Raw genomic sequence first — 24,218 nt, forward strand, 5'->3', positions numbered from 1 at the left:
TCTTCAAAACCTCCTGAATCAAATGCAAAGAATGCCGCGAGTAAGTTCGGCACGAGTGAAGGTGGAAAAGGGGGCGGCGGGTGTCCGTTTGTCACTCAGCATTCTTGTAGGGGCACTGATCCCTGCGATACAGTAAGCTCCATGCAGTGCTGACAAAGGTATGGGCCGGGTGGTTGTATGAGGAATAGTCGGGGCTGTCACTGATCCCCTGAAGGCTAAATTTAGCGAACGTTTGATTGACAGGGGCAGGTGGATTCAGCTGGGACAGTGGTAGGAGGGCGGCATACATCGGGGGCAAGTGGGGGAGGTGTTCGGAAAGACCTACACCTGATTTCAGTTCAGATGCAGAAAGACGTCTGGGGCAAACGCACAACCCAAATCAGGGGTTTCTATTCAAAGCCAGCTGGTCTGGCTTTATCACATGCAGGGCGGTTTTGTACTTTTGTCCGTCATTTTACCCCTCACTTTTTTGTTTTGTTTTTGAATTTTCGGGGCCTCAGCTGGTTCTGCAGGGTGTGACTTCCTGGGGAAGCAGAGAAACGGCACAGGTGAGTTTTCCCTTTTTTTTAATTCCTCTCTTATCGCCGTTGAATTGCGGCTGCTCAGTAGGCCATGACTTCTAAAACGGATTAAGCAATCAATTCAACGATCCATTCCAGCCTCTCCTCTGGAATCATGATATTTATTGTTCATTTCTGGATTTAATGACCCCTGTCCTTGTCCGTTACACCAGTAAGTGCAAACAAGGCCAACAGAAACTGTTGTTTACGTAGCGCAGGGGTGTCCAAAGTACGGCCCGCGGGCCAAATGCGTCCTGTCCGCGTCTTCAAATTGGCCCGCTAGACGTCATAAAATTAATAAGGAATCTTATATTAATTTTAAAAGTATAACATTTTTAATGCTGCTATTTTGACACAATCTAGTGGACAACATGATTTTTTTTCCTGGTCAAAGACTTGTTATGTTTGGAAGGTGCAGCATCTTTTTACATGACCGAATGCAAACAACCTTCCCTAGTCATGGAGCAAAAACAATCAGTAAAAATCCAACCAATACAAAATATAAACATATACGAATATTATTAAAAAAACGTCCAATCACCATAAAAAATCTAATAAAATTGATGGGAAAATTCTTAACACTCTCCGTACTTATCCATGTTTGGTGCAATTTAGCTGCTTGATCATTCTGATTGATTGCAAAACTTTAAGGAGGTTGTCACAGAAGTAAACAAGGTAGAAGTTAAACTTTCGTATACTCTTAATATCCAATTATATTAATGTAATGTGAGTACGTGTGTATGCATACATATATGTATGCAGTCGGCTTTCAGCCCTCAACCACATTTTTTCAGCCCAATGCGGCCCCCAAGTTAAAATGTTTGGACACCCAAGACTTAGCGTTGTTTCTCGCAACAACGCCAGAGACGCTCCATTGACGAAGGCATGGTCGCATGCCAGCTGTTACCAATCATTTCTGCCGAGCACTTAAGGAACAGATCACCGAGGCACCTGGAAAAGTGTGCCTTAAAGTTTTACCATCCACGATTTTATACCTCCAAAGTAAGACAAATGGTCGGAGGCGTTAAAGTGTAACGTAATATAGTGTTATTTCTCTGTTTCTAATTCTTCGCAGTCAGTTTAGGTTAGTGCTACATTTAGGGGTAATTGCTTAGAACATCCCCGTGCACAGTTTGGAACCGTCGGTGAGAGAAAAGCGCTTCAACATGCTGTTTGTTTTAAAAATGACTCATTTCCTCAAGGTAGCTCCCCATGTAGCAAACACACGCTTCAGTAACAATACGCATCACAGGGTTTGGTGTTTAAGGGACAAAGTTTGGAGACAAAGTGAAACCTTTGACGCGGAAGCTGCGCAGAATCTTTTGCTCTTGTTGAAGGGATCCTGCAGGAGCAATAAGCAGTTTTATTTAAGATAAAGAGTTCAGTTCAGTTTCAGTTTATTTCGAACATACTTATGATACAATGTGATTAATCACATATTTCCAGTTGTTTCATTACAGCAAGGCCGAAAAGGAGTAGGAAGCTGAGTTTATTTAATCCTAACCCTTTTCATACCATAGCAATTTTATCCTGTTTCCTTGTTCTCTGCAACAGAACAGTGAACAAATAAATAATAAACAAATAATATACCATCTTAAGTAAACAAATATTAAATATATAAATAATCTGCGTCTCAGTAAAAAAAAAGGGTTCAACATATTTATCATAATGATTGTTTTGTGTACTTAGTGAACACTTGTAGTTTGAACAGTCTCTTAAACTTAATCATATTGGTGCTTTCTTTGATTTATTTGGTTAATCCGTTCCATAATTTAATTCCACATACTGATATGCTAAAGGTTTTAAGTGTTGTACAAGCATACAAATGTTTTAAATTGGATTTTCCTTTTAAGGTTATATTTCTCATTTGTTGAGAAGAACTACAACAAAGGTTTTTTTGGGAGTTTAATAATAGTATTTTTTTTGTGGCTAGATTCATTTCCCCCAACAATATCTGCTGTAATTAAAAGTATACAATTACATTATTGATACCAAAATAATGAAAATAGTTCAGTTTGCATATGAATAGGTCTTCTGAACTTTTTGGGGAAAACTTTGCTGTTATTTTTCTTAAAATATGTTGTCGAACATGCAGGCTATATTTGTTCTTTTTTTTTTTTTTGCAGCATTACACACCATGTTGCAATTTATTTATTTTATTTTATTTGCAATTTTTTATTTGTGAAACACTTTTTTTCCAAAGTTGAATGTAATTTGATGCATGTTTTCTACTAAAAAGAATGAATAGGAAATATATTTTGTATTACTTTTTCTAAATAATCGATATTTTAAGATTATAAACTATTTTTCTACTTCTTTAATTGAACTTGAATTTAATTTGATGCATATTTTGTATAAAAAAATATCAATATGACATAAATTATTGAATAATTACTTTTTCATGCATAATATTTAAAAATTATGAAAAGGAGGGCTGTCAAACCTAATGCCTTAATTCATGTGATTAATCACAAAAAGTTCCTGCATTAATCATGCAAATATGCAGATTAATCTCACAATTTATTTTCACTCCACATTCTCCTTTACCTTTACTGCGGCAGGTTACCTGAAAGGCAAACTATTTTTCAACTTTTTTTAATTTTGTAATAAAAATAATTAATGTAATATAAATCATTGAATAATTACTTTTTTGTGCCCAACAACAATATGTAAATTAGGGCTGTCAAAATAATGACCTAACTTGTGATTAATCAGAAAATAATTTATTGCATATAATTTATTGGGACGGCGTGGCGCAGTGGGGAGAGTGGCCGTGCGCAACCCGAGCGTCCCTGGTTCAATTCCCACCTAGTACCAACCTCGTCACGTCCGTTGTGTCCTGAGCAAGACACTTCACCCTTGCTCCTGATGGGTGCTGGTTGGCGCCTTGCATGGCAGCTCCCTCCATCAGTGTGTGAATGTGTGTGTGAATGGGTAAATGTGGAAGTAGTGTCAAAGCGCTTTGAGTACCTTGAAGGTAGAAAAGCGCTATACAAGTACAACCCATTTATCATTTTATATACAAGCAGATGAATCACACAACTTATTGTCACTGTACATTCTCCTTTACCTTAACCGTGGATGGTTACCAAAAAGGCTTGCATGGGATCCTGCATGATCTAAATTTAAAAGTGTGATTAATTTGATTTAAAAATGTATCATTTGACAGCACTAATCAAAACATGATGTATCAAACCTTGCTGAGGTGGACTTAAATTCAGTAAAACTTCCACTACTGCACGCCACATGGGACAGTGAAAATGTATGGGAAAACGTGCCATTATCAGTGACTGAGCAGGAAGGAGCTTGGGATATGTTTGTGGTAAGATTTCATATGAAGCACCCTGTCACTCAATAATTTATATTTCACATATTTGGTATGCGGGCTTCACACGGTGGCAGTTAGTGTGTCTGCCTCACAATACGAAGGTCATGCAGTCCTGGGTTCAATCCCAGGCTCGGGATCTTTCTGTGTGGAGTTTGCATGTTCTCCCCGTGAATGCGTGGGTTCCCTCCGGGTACTCCGGCATCCTCCCACTTCCAAAGACGTGCACCTGGGGATAGGTTGATTGACAACACTAAATTGGCCCTAGTGTGTGAATGTGAGTGTGAATGTTGTCTGTCTATCTGCGTTGGCCCTGCGATGAGGTGGCGACTTGTCCAGGGTGTACGCCGCCTCCCGTCTAATTGTAGCTGAGATAGGCGCCAGCGACCCCAAAATGGAATAAGCGGTAGAAATGGATGGATGGATGGATATTTGGAATGCACCAAAACAAGGCGCCCACAGAACGAGGAGCTCACAGTACATAATGCGCTTATAGGAAGGGCCGACATGTTCCCTCAGTCTAGCTACCGTTCAGTCCACATCTTAACCCTAACCCTAACCCTAATCCTTTATCATTTTTAATCGGTTACAGGCCCGGCCGCGATAAATATATTTCTGCCGAGTAAGAATTCCTATTTATATATTTAATAGTTTCATAGGTAGAGCATAAAAAGCCTGTTTCAGACTTTCTAAATACTGTTTTTTTAACATTAATAGGGCCCTTTAGGCATGAACTAACACCCTTATAGTCACCTTTACACTTGTTTTACACAATATATTAAAATATCACAATATAAATTAATATACATACTGTACATATAAGACATAAACAAGACATGTTTTAGAGTAATATAGACACACTCACACGCTGTTGTTAAACACAACCATGAACCAGTTGAAATACTGCAACCTGTTTGATGACGATCTGCAGTGCAATACAGAACCTTCAAATTGTTCATCAAAGTTAATTTTGTCTTGACCTCCGTGACACTTTTTGGACATGTGTGTTTTGTTTTTTTTCCCCTGTTTGCCTCCGAACGCTGGCTCCCACATCTGTTCCTTATTAGCAACCTGAACACACCTGTTCCTAGTTGACAATCAGGCTCCTGTATACATTGTTCTGCCAAGTGTTCATAGTCGCTTCTGAGAGAGTGAGAGTGTGTTTGTTACCTTTAGAACAGGGGTCTCCAAACTTTTTGACTTAGGGGGCACATTCGGCGGAAGAAACTTGGCCGGTGCACGAAAGCTGACTGCATGTAAAGTAACTGTGTGTGTTGTGTGTGTGTGTACATATTATATTATTTTAATGGATATATAATTAATATAACCGGATATTAAGAGTGTGTGAAAATTTGACTCTTACATTGTTAACTTCCGTGACGACTTTCTTAAAGTTTTGTAATCAATCAGAAACATCGAGCACCTTAAATGCGCCAAACATGCATAAATGTGGAGAGTGTTTTACATGTTTCTCGCCATGCACACTCACAAATTTAAATGGCCGTAAATGTATTTTTTTTAATGGTGTTGAAACGTTTTTTTTGTAATTTCTACAAAGTTCATTAAGCAGGTTGTGTTATTTGTGACTGTGTGTTGACAATTTAAACCATGACTAGGGAAGGTTGTTTGGTTTGTGTTATGAATAAATGCTGTGCAATTATTCCTAATTATATTCAAAGTCATTGATCTGGTTTACTCACATTGTCCCTGAGATGGCAGCAAATCTTTTCCATTCAGAGTCCGCCTTTTTTTATGGATTGCGGAGCGCTTTTGGGCCAAATTGAAGACGCTAGCGGGCCACACTAGCTGCACATGCCTTCTTTTGTTATCAAATATACTTTTACCTGCATTGCACCTGCCGTTCTCTGCATTCGAAGAGTCACGCTTTCAAGCAACACTTCCCATCGTGAGACATGTAGCCATATTTATGAATTAAAATCCAGGCCACAAATAAGTAAATGTATTGAAATATGCATATTCCTGACTAATAGGTCATAATTAAATGCGAAATAGTGCGAAACCATTTTTTATTAAAAAAATATTTGAAAAAAACGTGTGCCGCAAATCTCGAAGTGACGAGGGACGACTTTATACTTCTTATCAGGTGTGTTTCGAATATTCATATTCGAAACGTGTCCGTGCCCATGCAGGTGTCCTGAGCCAAAAGCTCAATACCAATCAGCACAAATATTAAGTGCGGGATAGGAAGTCTACATTCGACATTACAATCCAACTCCACAAGCCCAAATAGTATGACTAAAAGCGGACAACATTTTAAGTATGAATTTATTGGAGAATTGCTTGTTAGCAGATTCCAATTGCATTTCTATGCTTCATAAAAATAAATGTATATATATATATATATATATATACATATATATATATATATATATGTATATATATATATATATATATTAATATATATATATATATATATAGATAGATAAGCAGCAAGCATTTTGTACCCTCACTGTACTGAAACTTGACCTTAGCATTAATATCAATGTATAAAACCCTGTTTCCATATGAGTTGGGAAATTGTGTTTGATGTAAATACAAACAGAATACAATGATTTGCAAATCCTTTTCAACCCATATTCAGTTGAATGCACTACAAAGACAAGTTATTTGATGTTCAAACTCATAAACTTTATTTTTTTATTGCAAATAATAATTCACTTAGAATTTCATGGCTGCAACACGTGCCAAAGTAGTAGGGAAATGGCATGTTCACCACTGTGTTACATCACCTTTTCTTTTAACATTACTCGGTAAACGTTTGGGAACTGAGGAAACTAGTTGTTGAAGCCTTGAAAGTGGAATTCTTTCCCATTCTTGTTTAATGTAGAACTTCAGTCGTTCAACAGTCCGGGGTCTCAGCTGTCGTATTTGACGCTTCATATTGCGCCACACATTTCCGATGGGAGACAGGTCTGGACTGCAGGCGGGCCAGGAAAGTACCCGCACTCTTTTTTTACGAAGCCACGCTGTTGTAACACATGCCGAATGTGGCTTGACATTGTCTTGCTGAAATAAGCAGGGGCGTCCATGAAAAAGACAGCGCTTAAATGGCAGCCTATGTTGTTTCAAAACCTGTATGTACCTTTCAGCATTAATGGTGCCTTTACAGATGTGTAAGTTACCCATGCTTTGGGCACTAATGCACCCCCATACCATCACAGATGCTGGCTTTTGAACTTTGCGTCGATAACAGTCTGGATGGTTCGCTTCCCCTTTGGTCCGGATGACATGATGTCGAATATTTCCAAAAACAATTTAAAATGTGGACTCGTCAGACCACAGAACACTTTTCCACTTTGCATCAGTCCATCTTAGATCATCTCGGGCCCAGAGAGGCCGGCGGCGTTTCTGGATGTTGTTGATTAATGGCTTTCGCTTTGCACAGGAGAGCTTTAACTTGCACTTACAGATGTAGCGAAGAACTGTATTTAGTAACAGTGGTTTTCTGAAGTGTTCCTTTAGCCCATGTGGTGATATCCCTTAGAGATTGATGTCGGTTTTTGATACAGTGCCGTCCGAGGGATCGAAGGTCACGGTCATTCAATGTTGGTTTTCGGCCATGCAACTTACGTGGAGTGATTTCTCCAGATTTTCTGAACCTTTTGATGATATTATGGACCGTAGAAGTTGAATTCCCTAAATTTCTTGCAATTGCACGTTGAGAAACTTTGTTCTTAAACTGTTTGACTATATGCTCACGCAAAGGGGTGTACCTCGCCCCATCCTTTTTTTGTGAAAGACTGAGCATTTTTTGGGAAGCTGTTTTTATACCCAATTATGGCACCCACCTGTTCCCAATTAGCCTCCGCACCTGTGGAATTTTTCAAATAAGTGTTTGATGAGCATTCCCCAACTTTATCAGTATTTAGTGCCACCTTTCCCAACTTCTTTGACACGTGTTGCTGGCATCAAATTCTAAAGTTAATGATTATTTGCAAAAAACATTTTTTTTATCAGTTTGAACATCAAATACGTTGTCTTTGTCGCATATTCAACTGAATATGGGTTTAAAATTATTTGCAAATCATTGTATTTCGTTTATATTTACATCTAACACAATTTCCCAACTCATATGGAAACAGGGTTTGTATGTAGCTAAAGTTACTGAAGATGCCGTTATCCCCCTGCTTTTTAACTTTTCTCTCAACTTAAAGGGGGGCAGAGTTCGAAAGTACTGAATCTTGTTTTGTCTTCCTGTAGTGAGTTCCCGGACACACTTTTGTCTGTGTTGTTGCTACTTGTAACACAGAGCGGTCTACGGTTATCTGCATAGGTCAGGAATACATATTTACAGTAATTGTTGAGTTTTCTGAAATGGTAACTTACCGAACTCTTAAACGCAAGCATGTGTATCCTGCTTGTTTCGGCTAAAGCAGAATGTGATTTTAATTTGAACGTGCTTTTTCAGGTTCTCACTCGGCTTTATGTCAATAAATGATTAGGTTGCCATAAAGCGCAGCAGTAATTTGCTGTTTATTGACCAGTATTTTTTTAAGGCCTCCGACAGAAAGCAGGCCCAAATTTACTACGTTCCCGCGGAAAACGTATTTCATTTTAAACACATTATCACTGAACCAAGAGCTATTTCACATATGGAAGCGGTTTGATTTCCCACAAGGAAAGCGGCGAAAGTGTCTTTTTTTTTCTTCCGCTGTAATAGCTTATTGTATCGTCACTTTACCCCCTGATTACCTTTTCATGCTCTTCTATCTCTTTCATTATTCAATGTTTGAACATTTCCAGAAGCAGTCCGATCTCCTGCACATAAACTCCCCTAACATCTACCCCCTTGAGCGCTGTCGAGTCCAAAAGAGAAGAAAAAAAAGAATCAGTATGACGTTCCGGCACCGCTATGCAACGGCAATGCGCCGGGGCGGCCTAAATCTACAAAACACAAGCGCTGGCGCGAGGCAGCTCTTTTGATCTGCAGCTAATCTCAGTTGCCTGCCTCCCCTCTGATCATGTCTGAATAAGAATGAGTTGGGGGTGATCCTGAAGGCACAAAGAGCTTTAGACGCAGCCGCTCATCTGCGGAGATCCACCACGCAACACAGGCTCGCGTCGACGTTTGCGAGGCTCCGCTCGAACACGTCGGAGTCTCATTTAGATGCATCGTATTGTTTTTTCACAGCCAGATGCCATCAGATGCTTGTAGGGAGTGTGGAAGAAGTAACGTTGCCATGCTGAATGATCTTTAACTGTCAAGGTCAACCGCTGCTTAATGGTTGCTATGGCCGGTGGAAACAGAGGGAACTGTCGAAGGGTGTGTTCTTGGCAATGTTTTGATCAACCAATGATAAGCTGAGAGTGGCTTCGTCCATAAAACTGTGGATTTCTGACTAAAAGTCTCCAGAAGCCAGATATTTGCTTTGCAGTCACACAATGTTGTGAGTACACACAGTAAACTGCCTCTATACATAGCGTGGGGACCTCTAATGCAAAACCAACTTTCATACCGAATGGTAGCTGTTTTTGGGAATTTGGGATCTGCGTAAGTCACGAAAATCTGAAATCAGACCACGGAGGCATAGCGGAAATATTAGAAAAACAATCTTGCCTTCTTTCATGCAACTTGTGACGTCAGCGGATATCTCCATATATGGTAAAAAATTTACCTGAAGAGCTTTGCCTGAGTCCGGCATTGTAGTTGGACGCAGTAGTCAATGAACTCCATCTTTTTCACGATCCTCTTGTTGTGGGGCAGACTGGCTCGTACATGCACATGCATCCTCCGCTGATGCCATTTGTAGCATAGTGCATAGTGCTAACTTTTAACTGTCAGTAGACTTGCAATGGAGGCGCTAAAATGTACAACGTGAATGACGGGAAGAAAACAGAGTCGAAGTGGAGCCACGGACCGCCCACAAAAAGGCGCATCCTGAAGAGAGGATCAGAACGTGGCTTGAAAACGGTCTGTAAAACATAATCTATGCAGAATATTGACCAAAGAACCACCATTACATGTTATGTAGACCACAAGAAAGTGTTTTAAATGTAGAAAAAAAAAAAATATGACCTCTTTAAAAAAAAAATTTAAAGTTGTTAGATATCAAGGTGTGAAATTTCATTTGTAGGATTGGGTACACATTAAGATGTGCACCCAATTGATGCAATGTTTTAGGCAATTCATGATGTTTGTTGGATCCCGAAATGCAGCCAGAAGGCAAGTGGAAGAAAGAAATTTAAAAAAAACACAGGTAACACAAACAACAAAGGTATACAGCAGTTCATCCATCCATCCATTTTGTACCGCCTGTCTCTCTCGAGGTTGCTGCAGTATGAAGCGCAAAGAAAGCAAAGCAAATGATACAGCCTGTCCAGAGGACAGGAAGCATCCTGATTGGCAACCAGGGACAGGTGTGTCCTGATTGACAACCAATGACAGGTGAGGGAGCTAGCACTAAGCAAATAAGTAATTCTGATTAGGAGTAGTTCCGAATAATATTTTTGAGAACTCATGATGTGTATTAAAGAATGACAACAAAACAAACGCAAACTAGTAAAAGTACCCTTTACACACAAGACCATGACATTTTCCACACAAAAAGAGGCCGTATGTAAGAGACACATTTTTGTACCGAGTACATATTTGACATATGCAACAAAGAGCAGCCTTATTTTTTGATGAATTGTCCAACGTAGAACGATCTGAACATATGCATAGTGCATCGTATCTAGTGAACTTGTTAAATTATTTTGTTCATAAAGTGACATTTTCTTATAATTTAATAATGATCAAATGCATACAAGTATTGTCACAAGTAGAAAATGTAATGATCAAATATTCAAGTGCAAGATGCACAAAATGAGGATCTTATGATTTGACGTGTTGGCATTGTTTAACATGAGTATCCAACATTGGAACATTAATAAGTCCAAAAAGAGGAAAATCATCCTTGGTCCCCTTTAAATTCTGCAGATAGTTGGAAAAAATAGTCCAAAATGGATCAATATCAAGCATTTAACGCAGGGGTGTTAAACGTACGGCCCGCGGGCCTGATCCGACCCGCCAACAGGTTTTGAGCCGAAATTTTTGAATGAAAAAAAATGCTGTTCTAGATGTGTCCACTAGATGTCGCAATAGCAATTATTTGTATCTTTCTAATGTAGATTATGCTACATATGTAAGAAAAAAGAAAAAAACACCAGTCGAGGTAAATGAGCAAACTACATAAATAACATCCTGTAATTTGATGTTGTTATTTTTTTTATCCTGATAGATTGAAAATGAGTTGACTGATGAACATTATCACATAAATTATTCAGAAAGTATAAATAACGATGTGGAGGGAAGGCGTGGCCTGCAGTCCTGCAACGGAGCAGGGTGTGCCAGGAACGAATTCGAGATCATCGACAGGTGCGTGGATGGCCCACCTGGGCGTGCTTATCTAATCACCTGTCGCTCTGTTAAAGGCAGCAGCCGGGAAGGACAGAGGGGTGCTTGATAGTCGAGCACAAGCGAGCGCAAGACTGACGAAAAGACAATTGCTAAAAAGCACAAAGACAATTTATTACAAAATGTAACATTCTCGTAAAACTGGAAGAGCCTGGCATGTCGGTTATTGGTGATCCGAAAAACCCAAAAGTGCAAGTTTTCCACACACGACAAATAAAGATAGAGTGCTATTAGCCGCAACATGTAAGTGTAAAATAAACCTGACAACATTATGATTTGTACATTTTCATAATGTGCTTGTTCTATTTTTAAACAAAGAAAACATTCAGTATTTGTCTTTGTTTTTATGTTATCTTGCCGTGATGTTACCAGTCCGGCCCACTAGGGAGAAGATTTTTCTCCATGTGGTCCCCCGTCTAAAATGAGTTTGACACCCCTGATTTAACGCCTGATTGAGTGATTCATTGTTTAAAGTGCCTCAATGAATGTGATTATTTATTACAGTATATCAGGATTTAATACTGAAATGTATTTTCAGTTATGGTGTTATGCAGTCAGAGGGTGTCATTGTTCAAGGTCCATCTCTTAAAAAACTCAACATAAGTCAGTGTTTCTCAAATAGTCGGTCGGGACCAATTTTCCCTCAAATTTTGCATGTGTCCGAACAAATGCAACCACGTCCTTAGCCTTCAGTGGAGCACATCAGACATGCACACTGTAGCCACACCAGCATCCCACCAGTCCCAATACCTGACCTTATAACAAGTTCAATGTTTTATTATAATAATCAAATGACAGTAGGAATTTTCGTGAAATTTACATATGTTTTTAAATGATTTGGCCCACATTTGAAAATTACAAAAATAAATTGTTTTTCATGAGCGGGGGGGCCTACTCTGGAAATAATTTGAGCCCCTTTCAGAGATCATACTTGGTACCCCTTAAAACATTCTCATGTTGCACAATGAGATGTAAACATGGGATAAAGTGTACATTCCTGTAAAATACATATTTTTATTAGAAATAATGCGTACCCCTTTTAGAAATCACACTTAGTACCCCTTAAAACATTCTTATGTTGCACAATGAGATGTAAACACAGGATAAAGTGGACATTCCTGTAAAATATATATTTTTATTAGAAATAATGTGTACCCCTTTCAGAGATCACACTTAGTACCCCTTAAAACATTCTTATGTTGCACAACGAGATGTAAACACAGGATAAAGTGTACATTTCTGTAAAATATATACATTTTATAAGCATTAAGCATATAAGCATATAAGCCCCAAGTGAAGGAGTTCAAGTACCTAGGAGTCTTGTTCACGAGTGGGGGAAGAGTGGATCGTGAGATCGACAGGCGGATCGGTGCGGATCATGTTTAGGGCACGTCCAACCGGTAGGAGGCCACGGGGAAGACCCAGGACACGTTGGGAAGACTATGTCTCCTGGCTGGCCTGGGAATGCCTCGGGATCCCCCCGGAAGAGCTAGACGAAGTGGCTGGGGAGAGGGAAGTCTAGGCTTCCCTGCTTAGGCTGCTGCCCCCGCGACCCGACCTCGGATAAGCGGAAGAAGATGGATGGATGGATGGATAAGCATTCATGTAATCTAGTAACAACATTTCATGATTAGCATCCCTAAATTACATTCTTAATAAATGACAGTAAAATAAGCACACATCTGATTGAGGAGTCATCGTGTAACAACCTGGCATTTATGCTTTGTGTAGTTTTAGATTTGTCCGACGTTGTGTGTGGGTGTTAACACATCAGTGGATAATTGCCATGAGTGCGTGTGTTGGTGCAGGTGAGAGAGAGCAAGCGGCAGATGACAAAGCATTGATTTTGGCCTGGTCTGTACAGCAGATATACATTTTTTACATATATTTTGGTGTGGTTACAACTGAGTTTTGCTCAATAAAGTGATGGATGGAATTCCTATCCTCTTTAAAGCGTCTACTCTTGACAGACGTTACGATAATTGAACAGAGTTGACGAACATTGTTTTATCTGTTAGGGGCGACTTGTCCTCACCTGTCACTCACAGATATGCATTGCGAAATCATACAGAACAAATACTTGTGTTTTTTTTTTTTTTGTTCAGGTTTCAGATTGGATTTTATTTTGTGTGCAGCATAGATTTATGCGCAATTGTGCAGGCACCACCTTAGCGGGAACGTTGGTCTGGACCCCCTGGGAGGTCACGAGCGGCATGAGTGATTTGTATTATTTTGGTCCACACCAGACCTTGGGCAATTAAGGCCCGGGGGCCGAATGTGCCTCGTTAAGTTTTTCAAACTGGCCCACCGGACATTCCCGAATAATTTTTTTAGATCTGTAAGATCGAAACTGTCGTTGCAATTATGATGTGCAGTGATGTTTTGAAATGATCCTAAGTCTTGAACTATACAAAGTATTTCAATGGTTGGAATCTGTGCGTTTGCATGATATGCTAGTTACTATGGTAATCTAAGTCACAGCAGCTCAGGAAAGGCAGCAAGCAGTGAAATACAGGTGTCAGGGACAGATGCGGAAGGAGATTTTTACAACAAAGTTCTAAAGCTTAATGATATATCAGACTGCAGGTGGGGTTTTTTTTAGCTTTCACATTCATATTTTGCTGTGTTTCTTGCATTTTTGTTGCATTATTGTTGCGTTTCGCTTGATTGCAAAATGTGTCCATCAAGAGGGGTTGTGACGTTCATATGTAGTCAATATTCAGTGTTTTATTATTCATAGTTAAAGTTGTAAATCCCACATTTTTAATTTTCATGTACATTCTGGGTGTCAGTAAAAAAAAATTAAAATTTCATTCCGTTTTTTAAGGCGGTCTTTCATAATGTTTATTGTGAGGTTTTGTATTAGTGTCCTTAAAAATAAGACCCAAGAACACATACTGTACAGCAGGTTTTCACAGTTTACATCAGGGGTAGGGAACCAATGGCTCTAGAGCCAGATGTGGCTCTTTTGATGACTTCATCTGGCTCTCAGATTATTCTTAGGTGACATTGCTTAACACAATAAAAAATTTATAATTCCACTAGTAATCAGTGTTAAAAATAACGTTCAAAATATAAACAATTCTCATGCATTTTTATCCATCCATCCGTTTTTCTACCGCACCTGTTCAAGAAGTCAAGAATGGAAAGAAGTATTTTATTCATTATTAGTTAGCTTCAGAATAAAAATGTTATTAAAAAGAATAACAAACATGTTTACGCTAATGTTGGTTTTACATAAAAATGCACACACTTAGTTGTATTCAGTGTTAAAAAAAAATATTATATGGCTCTCACGGAAATCCATTTTAAAATATTTGACTTCCATGGTTCTCTAAGCCAAAAAGGCTTACGACCCCTGGCTTACATATTTATATATGTATGAAGTTATATACTGTACATTATGTTTGTGTATGTCTGTGTATGTATATATATATATATATATATATATATATATATATATATATATATATATATATATATATATATATATACATATGTATATATAATATATATATATATACATATCCATCCATTTTCTACCGCTTATTCCCTTTTGGGGTCGCGGGGGGCGCTGGCGCCTATCTCAGCTACAATCGGGCGGAAGGCAGGGTACACCCTGGATATATATATATATATTTATATATATATATATATACAAACCAGGAGCGTCACTAGACCTAATACTGTACTGGGGCACACCTGGGGCACAAATAATTCATGTGAGCAAGCAAAAACATTTTTAGCACTTATTTATCATAAAAAATACATAAATAGTGCTTTAAACTGTGAAATCATATCCGATTATGTTGTATGGATCTTTGATTAACCACCTGAGATTAACTAATGCATTTGACCCACTTGTGCACTTTTTTACTCCAGACTTCTAAACTGCTACTGGTAAAATCAAAAAGGAAGGGCAATGAATCTTTTTGAAATATATATTCCGGTAATCATCTGCAAATTTAACATCTACATAAAAGTGGATTGTGTGTCATTTTCAGTGAGTCGCAGTCAGATGTGTGCATGAAAAAAAAAAAAAGTTTAGGGAGAAAAAAATCAAATTGTGGCAACAAAACCAGATATTTTTAGCCATTTTTCTAGTGAGTATTAGTGAGTATTTTAGCAAAAGGCAAACCGACTAACAAGTTGGAGGAGGACTCAAGACAGACATAGAAATATATTTTTAAAACATCTAAATGAGGCAACAAAGCAAGATATTTTCAGCCATCTTTCTGAAAACAAATACAGAAATGTTACTATTTTTTCTGGAAACAAAACCAGATGTTTTAGCTATATCCATTTTTCTGGTGACAAAACAAGATTATTTTAGTCAAAGTCGCACCGATTAACAAGACAAGTCTACTGTGCTATTTTTCTGTGAAATAAACTTGAATGATTTAAAAATTTGGCTCACGACTTGATGATATGGAAAAATATTTTTCTTCCTGAAGATAAACCATTTGAGAAGCACTCAACTCACACATGCTTACTCCAAATCATCATTGATGTAGAACCAGCAGACAATAACCAACTTTATGTTTCATTTTCATTGGAAATTCCCCCGACAGCTCGTACAGCAAAGAAATATGTTTGTCTTGAAACAAGGAAGAACGTTAGCTAACTTAGCATGAACTTAAGACAATGATGTTGCCTAGCTAGCTAGGACTTCACTTACATCTCTCATTCCTGCTGCTTCTTCCCTCCTGTGGGCGAATAACTTTCTGATATCCATCTAGGAGTTAGAGTTTGAGTCAAATCAAAATCAAAATAATATAAATAACAAATTGTTCTTGGCTAACGTTACCTACCTCAGCAGTGATTCGCTTCCCCCCCTCTCTCTCTCTCTCTCTCAACTGAAGTCTCGATCCACACGTGAATAAATTACCATATTAATTAGCCATGTGCTCATTGTTACGTGGAGTGAATACAGTAGCAATCAATTACCATACTAAGTAGTATGTGCGCTGTTGTCTATGTTATGTAGACTTAAAACTCTGAAGCGTTTTTTTTTATTGGTGAAATTTGTACTGGGGCACTGCAGATCAACACTGGGGCACGTGCCCCAGTAAAATCTGTCTGGCGACGCCCCTGATACAAACCCTGTTTCCATATGAGTTGGGAAATTGTTTTAGATGTAAATATAAACGGAAAACAATGATTTGCAAATCCTTTTCAACCCATATTCTGTTGAATGCACTACAAAGATAAGATATTTGATGTTCAAACTCATAATTAAAATTTTTTTTTGCTAATAATAATTAACTTAGAATTTCATGGCTGCAACACATGCCAAAGTAGTTGGGAAAGGGCTTGTTCACCACTGTGTTACATTCCATTTTCTTTTAACAACACTCAATAAACGTTTGGGAACGGAGGAAACTAATTGTTGAAGCTTTGAAAGTGGAATTCTTTACAATTCTTGCTTGATGTACACCTTAAAAGGTGTTCAACAGTCCAGGGTCTCCGTTGTCGTATTTTACGCTTCATAATGCGCCACACATTTTCGATGGGAGACATATCTGGACTGCAGGAGGGTAAGGAAAGTACCCGCACTCTTTTACTACGAAGCCACGCTGTTGTAACATGTGGCTTGGCATTGTTTTGCTGAAATTATTAGGGGCGTCCATGATAATGTTGTTTGGATGACAACATATGTTTCTCCAAAACCTGTATGGACCATTCAGGATTACTGGTGCCTTCACAGATGTGTAAGTTACCCATGCCTTGGGCACTAATACACCCCGATACCATCACAGATGCTGGCTTTTGAACTTTGTGCCAATAACAAAAACGGATGGTTATTTTCCTCTTTGTTAAGGAGGACACCACGTCCACAGTTTCTAAATATAATTTTAAATATGGACTCGTTAGACCACAGAACACTTTTCCACTTTGTATCAGTCCATCTTAGATGAGCTTGGGCCCAGCGAAGCCGGCGGCGTTCCTGGGTTTTGTTGATAAATGGGTTTGGCTTTGCATAGTAGAGTTTTAACTTGCACTTACAGATGTAGCGACCAACTGTAATTACTGACAGTAGTTTTCTGAAGTGTTCCTGAGCCCATGTGGTGATATCCTTTACACACTGATGTCGGTTTTTGATGCAGTACCGCCTGAGGGATCAAAGGTCTGTAATATCATCGCTTACGTGCAGTGATTTCGACAGATTTTCTGAACCTTTTGATGATTTTACGGACAGTAGATGGTAAAATCCCTAAATTCCTTGCAATAGCTCGTTGAGAAATGTTGTTCTACAACTGTTCGACAATTTGCTTACGAATTGGTGACCCTCACCCCATCCTTGTTTGTGAATTACTTAGCATTTCATGGAAGCTGCTTTTATACCCAATCATGGCCCCCACCTGTTCCCAATTAGCCTGTGGGATGTTCCAAATAAGTGATTGATGAGCATTCCTCAACTTAATCAGTATTTATTGCCACTTTTCCCAACTTCTTTGTTACATGTTGCTGGCAAGTTAATGATTATTTGTTAATGCCTTTTCTTAACAAGATGGCGTCGCCTGGAAGAGCTTCGGCGTCGAGGGGCTCTTGGTAAAGATGGAACATTCGGCAAAAATACCGGACAATTCTGCAAACTTCATGGCTGGCTTACAGCGTGGTCACTCCGGGATCACTTACGACCGCCAGACAATTCTGGATGTGGATAGATCGGGCCGTTTTGGACTGAATGACGCGTGCTTGCTAGACCGGCTAGCTAGCATGGGAATACTTTGCCGGCTACATCCAGCGGCCTGTGAAGCAGCGCAGTATATGTGTTGTCTGTCTATTTATGAATAATGCAGACGAGGAGTGTTGGCTGAGTTCTTAACGTTTGCTTTCAGAGCGTGCATATCACAACATACAAGATGCCGTCATGGCGACACACAACCTATACCGGGCTACCGCGCATGCTCGTCACTACTGTTGCATGCTGGGTAGGGTAGTTCTTTTTTTCCCTGGCTCATAACATCACAATATAGTACCATGTATATGCGTTCAGTTTATCAAAGCACCAAGCAAACGATCGGAAAATTCCCATCATATGAAGTCCTAGATATGGTCATAATTATCTTAAGTGCACTACGCAGAATAGACACAACATTATTCATATTGCCACTATGGATAATTTGATCAAAGATTCCCTAAAATATCCCACTACCTATAATATAGTTTTTTTAAACATAAGATCCCTGATAAAAAAAAATGTTTCTGCTGTTACCTCAGAAATTGCTTGTTCAGATGTTATGATTGTGGCTCAGAGATTTGTATGTAGATTATATGTATTTTCCATAACAAACAGGATAACTTAAATACCCTGGCAGTGGCAATAAGCTTAAATGTTTGTATTTAAATTTTTTGAGTTGATTTTCATAAAATATGCTGTTTAACTGCTACTGTTTAACAAGGACTGATTTAAATTGTGTTTGCACAACAAATGTTTTGGCGCTTTTGTTCATGTGGGAGAATATTCCAATAAAGGTGCACTACACACTACTTTTGAATTCATTATTGGGCTTTGCGTATCCAATGCAGTTAATCACGATTAATCGGAGAAATAGTGCGATTAACTTCGATTAAAATGTTTAATCGTTATATATATATATATATATATATATATATATATATATATATATATATATATATATATATATATATATATATATATATATATATACATACATATATTTATATATACATATACCGGCCCCCAGACATGTTTTTCAATAAATTTGCCCCCCGAGTCAAAATAATTTCGCAGGCCTGGTCTACACGCTAATATTCATGTTAGAACAAAACACCCACCTGCAGCTAGGTTTCAACAGTGCTAAATATATATTGAACAATAGAGGTGACAAAATGGAAAAGTTTTTTGCGGAAATAAAAATAAGAAAATAGTTGTTAGTCGGCCTATATGAATAGTGTAACTTACGCACGGTGATGTACAGATGAATAAATAACTCTTAATTGCTTCATTATAATCCATCCCTGACATCACATTCTGCCAATGCAGGATGGATAATATATGAACATTCAATATATTTCCCACTACTGTATATTAGTCATGAGCCAGGCTTATGAAATAATGGGGGTATATAGACAGTGCAACGCGTCCATCCATTTCCTACCGCTTGTCCCTTTTGGGGTCGCGGGGAGTCGCAAGAGCCTATTTTAGCTGCATTCGAGCGGAAGGTGTCGTACACCCTGGACAAGTCGCCACCTCATCACAGGGCCAACACAGATAGAAAGACAACATTCACACTCACATTCACACACTAGGGCCAATTTAGTGTTGCCAATCAACCTATCCCCAGGTGCATGTCTTTGGAGGTGGGAAGAAGCCGGAGGGAACCCACGTAGTCACGTGGAGAACATGCAAACTCCACACAGAAAGATCCCGAGCCCGTAATTCAGGTTATTTACACTTTCCCTTTCTAAGAAGTCAGATATGTTCTGCTCCTGCACGCCACAACGTTTCACATACAGCTACTGCGCCCTCTGAACAGAGAACAAAAAAAAAAAAAGGCCAAAAAGTAAAATATTGGCATATTGCCTTTTTTGGCACAATTAGAGAAAGTGCAGTGAGAACAATGAAATAACTGTGCCTGTGCTGGAGCCGTTAACTGGGAATTATGTTCCAAGTGTTCAAAAAGAGGAAAAATCATTAGCAGAAAGTGAATTTGTCTCTGCACCCCTTAGTACCCCCCCAGCATGAAGCAATCATGTAGACACAAAGAGGACTTTGAGTCCACGATAGGAAGACACAAAGCGAGGTTATTATACTTGCGACAGCATTGAGTAGACACAGGAGGACAGAAGTGTCCAGATTAGTGGTCGAATTATGTTAAAGATGTAAAGATGTGCAATGTTTAATATGTCATCAGAATATTATAGCTCTCAATATTTGGTAATTTTCTTCAACAGCTGACATCAACATAAACTTAACTGGGATTGACAAAGCTCTCCATTGAGCAGAAAAAGTCTGAAATTATTAACTTCAATTTTAGTGCTATTTTTTTCTTGTTGTATATTTCTGTCATTGCAACTTTCAACACAAACATCCATGTGCAAAAAGGTGGAATTGAAAGAAAAATAAGCTTCTCAAGTCGCATACAACTATTTTAGCTATTGGACGTTTGATCAATAGCACAATTAAAAATAATGGAGTGAATCCTCTTGTCAGTTGTCTACAATTGTTGTCCCTGCGGGCGAAGGCGGGACCGCTGGTTTACACACACACACACACACACACACACACACACACACACACACACACACACACACACACACACATTCACGGACAGAAAGCCTCGCGAGTTGTGACTCACCGCCATGGGTCAGAAATTAGGAGCAAAAAAAAACACCACTGCATTGTGGGAATGTTTTGAAGTCAAACAAATGACAAAATGAGCCAATCAGGACGGACAAACGAGCAAGTGTGCTCCACTTGTTGGAAAGTGAGGGCGACAAAAACGAAACCAAACAAACCACCTGACCCAGTTTTTCAACTTCAAGATTTACAATATTTATTTTAGTGCATTTTTTGCCGGCACAAATTGTGAGTTCATTCTATTGTCATTGTTCGTTTACTCATCTAAGATAATTATAAGTTGTTGTTTAGAGTGTCGGCCCTGAGATTGGTAGGTTGTGAGTTCAAACCGCAGCCGAGTCACACCAAAGACTATAAAAACGGGACCCATTACCTCCCTGCTTGGCAATCAACATCAAGGGATGGAATTGGGGGTTAAATCATCAAAATGATTCCCGGGCGTGGCACCTGTGCTGATCACTGCTCCCCTCACCTACCAGGGGGTGAACGAGGGGATGGGTCAAATGCAGAGGACAAATCTCACCACACCTAGTGTGTGTGTGACAATCATTGGTACTTTAACTTTAACTTTAACTTTAACTTAACTTTACAATTATAATGGCAAAAAAACAACTATATGTATTGATTTTGAAATAAAATCTTGCATTATTAGTCTTGGGCAGCACGGTGGGGGAGGGGTTAGTGCGTCTGCCTCACAATACGAAAGTCGTGAGTAGCCCTGGATTCAATCCCAGGCTCGGGATCTTTCTGTGTAGGGTTTGCATGTTCTTTCCGTGACTGCGTGGGTTCCTTCCGGGTACTCTGGCTTCCTCCCACTTCCAAAGACATGCACCTGGGGATAGGTTGATTGGCAACACTAAATTGGCCCTAGTGTGTGAATGTGAGTGTGAATGTTGTCCGTCTATCTGTGCTGGCCTTGCCACTTGCCCAAGGGTGTACGCCGCCTTCCGCCCAGTTGTAGCTAAGATAGGCACCCGCGACCCCAAAAGGGAATAAGCAGTAGGAAATGGATGGATGGATGGATTATTATTCTTAATATTTTGATTAACAGCAGAGTCATGACCACCATGACCATTTTCTGCCACTGAGCCCTGGCTCCCACACCTTGCCCTGATTGGCAACCTGGACAAACATGTTCCTGGTTGTCAATCAGGGTTAGATCACTGGGCAGTTAGTGGCTGTTCTGCTAAGACTGTTCTTTGTTTAGAGATTTCCCGCAACCTCTATTTTGTTTCAGCTCTCTTAGTTTTAATGTTCATGTGCACTCCAGAGCTGCACTATATATATATATTTTTTTTTGCGTGCACTCCCTATTTACGCTAGCATTCCGTCTGCTGTTTTATGCATCCTTGGAGTCACACTGCAAGTAACGCTTCCCAATCCAGACAAGGGCTTGATTTGGTCTCAAAATAATACTGACAATATTGTTTAACAGCAACAACTTGTGGGATAACGATTGTCCAGTAAAAAGTTTTTAATGGCTCAGGCCTATGCAGCTTTAGAGCGGTGGCCAAATCCCACCTAGGAAAGACAACATTCCAACCCAGTTCAGTTCAGAACTTGGGGAATAAACATTTTTGCAGCAAGTTCCTAAACACATGAAAGTGCTCCTGTTGTATAGAGAAACTTGGACCACTGTTAACACATGGGCAGATTCTTTAATTGGCATTTTAACCTTGTTAGCCAACTTAAAACAGTGAGGTCCAAATTTAGGATTTGCATACAGTATTTTACGAACTATAGAGCTCACTGGTAAGCCGCACCCTCTACGTTATAGAAGAAAAAATATATCATTAGCATATTTTATCCGCACCAAACCTTAAGCCGCAGCTGTATATTATATGTTGTGAAATGAGTTATTTACACAGAAATATTTTGTAAATGTTTATTTATATACCTTTTGAATGTTTCTAAACAGACTGTGAAATAACTACACGATGACGTCCAAGGTAAATTTACTGCGGAACTTTTGAAACTAAAACAATACAAACAGAATGCTGTTGTAAATTGATAACACTGACAGAGTTGCTCGTAAATGTGTTAGCATATTAATTTTTTGCATACGACACTAGCTTGATTATATTACCATGAAACACACAAACATGCATAAAAACACTCCTACAGACATCAAACGTGGAAGGGTTAAGTATGTAAGAATTGCTTCAGTTATAATGTAAAACTAAAAAACCTTTCTTGGCCTGGGGAAGGAAGAATCCATACGAGTAGAAACGCTATGGTCGGTTAGAAGACATAACGGCAACTCCAGTTGATAGCTCTAAACAGACTTATGGCCATCAGCGAAGAAAAATTCGTAAATCAGCATCACCGTTTTAAAAGCCGCAGGGCTCGAAGCGTAGGAAAAAAGTAACGGATTACAGTCCTGAATTTACGGTAACTGAGGCATTCCTCAATGCACTTCTTTAAGTTCTCTCCTTTATGGCAGATACACATATTTTTCTATCATGTGGTGTATGTGACTCAGGTGCTGCTGTTGCTCATTTACTTCAGATGGAGCCAGGAGTCAAATAGTCAGGAGCCAGTCGTGTTCCTCAAGGTTCCATTGGACTTCTTCTCTTTTTCACCCTTTGGGGGAATTCAGTTTTTGAAAAAAAAACTTGAGGGACCCACATTTTTGCAGCAGGTGCTTAAAAACACGAGACTAATGTCATTATTATATTTTATTTTTTTTTTGGCAGAGAGTCCCTCAAAACAGCAAAGCGTCCTGTAACGTTGACAAAATTAAATTAAATGTCTACTGTAGAGGACGCTGGTTTTACGGAATACACAAAAAAGGAATATTGTCCTGTCTTTAGCTTTTTGGAAATGTGGCCCCCGAAACAATTAAGTTGAATAATGCTGCCTTTAGAGCAGGGGTGTCCATTACGTTGATGGCGGGCTACCGGTCGATGGCGGAGGGTGTGTCAGTCGATTGCCAGCCAGACATTAAAAAATTAGACTTAAAAATTAGCGATCATCAATCTTCACTTGATTGACATTCACGGCGGGTCTTGTGTGATCATTATTAGGAAAAATGACCGACAGGAAGGCGAGAAAGACTTTTTATTTCAACAGCCTCTCGCGCCGTACCTGCCGTTAAAACTCTAAAGACGGACTGCACAGTTCCTATCTTCACAATAAAAGCTCTGCTTCCTCCTGCCTGCGCTAACAAAATAAGAGTCTCAGATAGCTGGCATGCACAAACTAGCAAGCTACAGAGTTTACCGCCAACGTATTTCTTGTAAAGGATATAAAAGCGAGTATGGAAGCTCGACAAATGAAATGCCTAAAAGCAACCACTTTCATGTGATATTGGACAGAAAAGACAATTTTTTTTCTCCTCCATTCGAAAATGTGGACGATATCATCACTACTGACTGATTCCAATCAATGCAAGTCATCAGAATCAGGTGATACACCAACTTATATCCTTGTCTTCATGAAAAAAAGGAATTAGACATGCTTGTATTATCATTAAACACCTTTAACTTGTTAACAAAAATGTCTCCTTCATAAATAAATGAATATAAATAATATACAAACCCTGTTTGAATATGAGTTGGGAAATTGTGCTAGATGTAAATATAAACG

General features: G+C 39.0%; 1 protein-coding gene across 12 annotated transcripts in view; it reads left to right on the plus strand.

The window, feature by feature from the left end:
- The first annotated feature begins 300 nt into the window (after positions 1-300).
- mef2cb (myocyte enhancer factor 2cb) overlaps positions 301-24,218 on the plus strand; it is a 209,710-nt gene continuing 185,792 nt past the window's right edge. For 6 of the 12 annotated variants that reach the window (XM_061906284.1, XM_061906292.1, XM_061906286.1 and 3 more), the window contains exon 1: positions 302-548. The gene's annotated coding sequence lies outside the window, so the exon portion shown is untranslated. Of the gene's footprint in view, positions 549-24,218 lie in introns of all 12 variants that reach the window. The other 6 variants (XM_061906291.1, XM_061906294.1, XM_061906293.1 and 3 more) reach the window with 3 other exon arrangements.

The sequence above is a fragment of the Nerophis ophidion genome, linkage group LG07 (assembly GCF_033978795.1).
Source record: "Nerophis ophidion isolate RoL-2023_Sa linkage group LG07, RoL_Noph_v1.0, whole genome shotgun sequence".
NCBI lineage: Eukaryota > Metazoa > Chordata > Actinopteri > Syngnathiformes > Syngnathidae > Nerophis > Nerophis ophidion.